The sequence below is a fragment of the Macrobrachium rosenbergii genome, chromosome 7 (assembly GCF_040412425.1).
Source record: "Macrobrachium rosenbergii isolate ZJJX-2024 chromosome 7, ASM4041242v1, whole genome shotgun sequence".
Lineage (NCBI taxonomy): Eukaryota > Metazoa > Arthropoda > Malacostraca > Decapoda > Palaemonidae > Macrobrachium > Macrobrachium rosenbergii.
Genome location: NC_089747.1, coordinates 24410054 through 24415568, shown reverse-complemented (window position 1 = coordinate 24415568; position 5515 = coordinate 24410054).

The following is a 5515-nucleotide window of genomic DNA, read 5'->3' as shown; positions in this document are numbered from 1 at the left end:
CCTCAGATCTTAAAAACTGCTGTGGCTATAGAGGGTTGCAAATTGGTATTTCATCATCCACCCTCGGATCATCAAACATAGCATATTGCAGCCCTCTAGCCTCAGCAGTTTTTGTATTGTTTAAGGTTAAAGTTAGCCATGATCGTGCGTCTGGCACCGCTATAGGTGCCAACAACAGAGGCCACCACCGAGTCATGGCTGAATTTTCATGGGGAGCGTTTGAGAGTTTCATGGGCCGTGGCTGCGAGTTTCACACAGCATTATACACTGTACAGAAAACTCGATGGCGCCGAAGAAAGTTCGGCGCATTTTTTTCTTGTTTTTTCTGTGATGAAGTTTGAAGGAAGGCTTTAGAGATTTTCAATTGTTTGGGTCGGCTATCTTTAGTTTACTTCATTAATGGCTGACTCTCTTTTCATTAAACTGCCTGATATTTAGTAAATGTCCAGTTAGAAAATATGCCTAGATCATTGGCGCCAGCAGGCTGTTTTGCTAAATTGAAGCGAAGAAGACTGGACGCCGAGGCTCTAAGCTGAGCTGAAAGCAATCTTTTAAAAGCTCCTATGGATCATCCACTCTGAAACTTGGTCTTGGCAAATACAAGCATTCAAGTACGTTGAATACTTGCCTAAAAATGGTATTTGCAATCTGAACAGTCTCTCTCTCTCTCTCTCTCTCTCTCTCTCTCTCTCTCTCTCTAAATAAGTAAATATATATAATTTATTATATATATATATATATATATATATATATATATATATATATATATATATATATATATATATATATATATATACACATACACACACACACACATATATATATATATATATATAGATATATATATATATATATATATATATATATATATATATATATATATATGAGTGGGGTCCTGTGGAAAGTAGAATATTGGTAAAAAGAAGATAAACTATTAGCTGTACATAAAACACCGTCATTCAGTTATGACAACCAATATAGAAACAGACGTTATCTTCACCGGTAGGTTTGATAAAGTACTGCGACAAGAAAGAGAAAAACAACATGCCTCAGACATTGAAATACAATAACAACAGATGAAGTTTCCTTCATAGATAAGGCAATGGCAGAAAGCAACACAGAGATGGAACAAACACCTGATAAGAAGGAAGAACCAAATACCCAGTCTCTTGATTTCTCCATATTGTCGTGAGTGAGTGATACAAATTTAGTATTTTAGTTTTCTGTAAAAGAAAACTATCGTTCTGGCCTTTTCTGTCCGCCAGCAGTTTTTCTGTCCGCCCTCAGGGCTTAAAAGCTGCTGAGGCTAGAGGGCTGCAAATTGGTATGTTGATCATCCACCCTTCAGTCATCAAACATAACAAATGCAGCACTCTAGGCTCAGTAGTTTTTATTTTATTTAAGGTTAAAATTAACCATAATCGTCCTTCTAGCAATGATATAGGGTAGGCCACCACCGGGCCGTGGTGAAAGTTTCATGGACCGCGGCTCATATAGCATTATCAGAGACCACCGAAAGATAGATTTATTTTTGGTGGCCTTGATCATACGCTGTACAGAAAACTCGAATGCGGCGAAGAAACTTCGGCGCATTTTTTACTTTTTTTTTTTTTTTTTTTTTTGCATATGTCGCTTTTACTCTTTCCTACAACAAATTCAAAATGGCACACTTCAAAATGTCGACTGCAGGTGAGGAAAAAAATACCTACATAAAAAATCTCACATGAGCTGCAAGACTGACCCGTGTGTGTGTGTGTGTGTGTGTGTGTGTGTGTGTGTGTGTGTGTGTGTGTGTGTGTGTGCAAATCTAGGAAGCCAACAAGGCATAAGGAATGAATAAATATGCAGACCATTACACATAGAGACAATGAATAGCTCGTGTTGTTTTCTCTCTCTCTCTCTCTCTCTCTCTCTCTCTCTCTCTCTCTCTCTCTCTAGAATAAAAGAATAAAAGAAGAGGTGAGTCACAGAATAGGGAAAACGATAAAGTTATTGATGCGTGTGCCAAAGGTTAGGAGATTGGAAGCGTCAAAGTCAATGTGGGAGGTAGAAAGGGATTTTGGATGAAACTCTCCTTTATGGAAGCTAAGTATCGTTGGCGAATGCGAATCTAAAGAGAGACTTAAGAAGTTGAGATGAACTATCTGAGCTTCATGGAAGAATGGGGAGGGCGAGTAAGGTAGAAACACACAGAACAAGTAAAAAAAAAATGCGCCAAGGTTTCTTCGGCGCAATCGAGCTTTCTTTACAGCCGCTACAGCACATAATCAAAATAGCTCTATCTTACGGTGGGCTCGGTATATGCTGTATGAGGGCCGGTCAATGAAACTTTAACCACGGCCCGGTGGTGACCTGTCCTATATCGTTGCCAGAGGCACGTTCATGGCTAACTTTAACCTTAAACAAAATAAAAACTACCAAGGCTAGAGGGCTGTAATTTGGTATGTTTGATGATTGGAGGGTGGATGATCAACATACCAATTTGGAGTCCTCTAGCCTTAGAAAAAAGTGCGGCGGACAGACATAACCGCGCAATAGTTTTCTTTTCGGAAAACTAAAAAGGGGTCAATGCCATGACACGGCTTGGTTACGTTGAAAAAGTGTAGTTCGATAGGCTGCTGACGATACTTGTCAATTCGAATGTGTCAGGTGGGATGAAGAGAAGATAGTTTAGAATATGCTGGATGAATGGCGCGAAAGAAGTGACGACAACGAAAGGGCCTCAGTATCTAGCAGGCAAAACAAAAACCCCAAAAATGGTATAACACCATGCTTATAACTATGTAGATGTATGAAATTGCCAAAAGGTACGGAAGAATTGTAAAGACGGAACTTATATATATATATATATATATATATATATATATATATATATATATATATATATATATATATATATATATATATATATAGAGAGAGAGAGAGAGAGAGAGAGAGAGAGAGAGAGAGAGAGAGAGGAGATGTATATATATACATATGTAATATATATATATATATATATATATATATATATATACATATATATATATATATATATATATATATATATATATATATATATATATATATATATATATATATATATATATATATATATATATATATATATATATATATATTACAGTAAGATTGTATCACCAATTCATTTAGGAACATTCAATCCCCAAAGCTAGTACTAAACACAGCTAAACAGTGATTCATCTACACTGTTTCGCCGTGTTTAGTACTAGCCCTTCGGGGATCAAATGTCTGTGTATATATATATATATATATATATATATATATATATATATATATATATATATATATATATATATATATATATATATATATATATATATGTAATATGCAGGCAATATAGCCTGAAAGTAATTGTTAACAGTAACCTATCCCACATGGAATTACACCGGCCACTGAAAAATCAGGCTGCAGAAGAACAGTAGACCATCATTAATCGACTTAGCCTTCAAGGGTATAAAAGGAGACGAACCAGATAAGCAACTCCAGTCTTTTCATTTCTTCTGTAGCTTCGTTGATTGGGTATTAGACTACTGCTTCGGCGGTTTCCTCTCTTTTTAGGCTTGCCTGAAAGCATCTGGGTATAACAGTCCTTGCTTCTTTTGGACATAAAACTTCCTGGCAAGTTTCACGCCTTAATGATTGATACATCAGTATTCATATTTCTAAAACCTTTGAAAGCCGCAGTTGACTAGAAATTTTCTGTTACATCTGAATACTACCTTGTTTTTTTTATTTGATATCATCACTTTCTCGCGATCTTAAATGGAAAAATAAAGTCCGCAGTAGTATGCACGTACGAGTATGTTGCTATATACAGGAAGCTTTTTATATTCTGGCTGAAGAGGCCAACTGATCAAGTGGGCGAAAGCTTACTGTACATAGCAATATGTTCGTACATACATACTGTACTATCTTGTTCTTTACTGCACCTCTAGATGTTTGGATCATCATCATGAGCATCATCAACAAATATCTCAAAACGCGTATTTTTTTTTTTTTATATGATTTTGTTCTTCCCTCAGTCAAGATTGTAATTTGGTCATTGTTCATGAAGACTTGTTCGCTGGATTGATAAACGCGTCACTTTCAACAATTTTAGGTTGAGGACCGACCCCTCCTAAACTTTGGTGTTTTCTCCTTGCGTTCTCTTCCTTTGAATTGTATAAATTAATCCGTTGTTTCTCCTTCCCTTTCTCTTCTTCCTTGAACTTGATTAGTACACGAATTTTGTCAACCGTCATTTTAACCTCGGCCTTGAAAGGAGAAGAAACACTGCGATGACAGATATTGGGTATCAAACGTGTATTCCTCGAGATGTCGCTTTTTTTATTTATTCTTTTTGTTTTTTTGAGAATACTCCTTCAGTGGTAACTGATAGTCTGGCAACGGGCTTTCCTTTTCAAGTTCTTTCAATTTTTTATTTTTTTGTAATAATTACTATTGGGGCTCAAGCATATAAAGCTTGAAATCCATTACTCTGCAGATTGCTGCCAATGGCCTTTTTTGACTGATTAGTAAAACCGCATTATCTTTATTACTATTTCAAGAAACAGTGTGTCTAAATTTCTTGAATAAAAGAATTATAGTTTATTTATATGCCTGGTTCACAGTGTGGAAAAGGGCTCTTTTGCGCAATCAATATCTCATCCCCTCCTCCACCCCCCGGGCCCACCCCAATTACCCTTCTTCCAAACAAGTTTTACAGTATGTTCAAAGAACTTGGTTCCGAGTATTTTTCTTTGGTTGCTCTTAAATTTGTATAACACCCTTATTCTTATTGGGTAGTTTCAGGGTAACCAATTAGAGTGCCGTCCCCAATCTACAGTTACCACCGAGTGATAAAGATTCTTATAGAAGCGAAAAAACATTTGTTCAAACGGTAAGACGGGGTGTCAATTGAAAACTTCTTTTATTACAAATAATTTGTTTTCTTTCTTTCGTTCATTGTTATCACTGTTGTAATACTACTTTTTATTTTCATTGTGTGAAGTTTATGCTTTCTGAAAAATGCCAGTTAAAATATACATTCGGAATTTGGATGCCTTTTACCGTTCATTATTTTTCATGAATAAAAGAGAAATGTTCCCCTATCATCCACGTCCTTTTGGCTGCCCCATTCGCATTTGCATTTTTTATCACCTTCCGTCTTTTGTATAAAAGGAATTACACGGATACAAAATGACTGCGGTATAAACGAGCGGTATGCAATGAACCTTGAAAATATGCAAAGCTTTACAAAGTGTGTCTACTGCAGTAGAAACAGGGTTTCCTTTTGAAGCGTTGTTACCGGATACAACCTATTTAATTCTTTATTACAATAAAGTACACTTGAGCGTACCTGCAGGCATGGTAGAATTTTAAACTTGCCGGACTCTCTTGCATTGATAATCTTTATATTTAGAAATCTAGTAATAGTTTTCAATTAAGAAATGGAGCAACTCCTATTTTAGTCTCTCTGCAAAGTCCATGTCTGTGCTTTATTCAGGGTTTATGT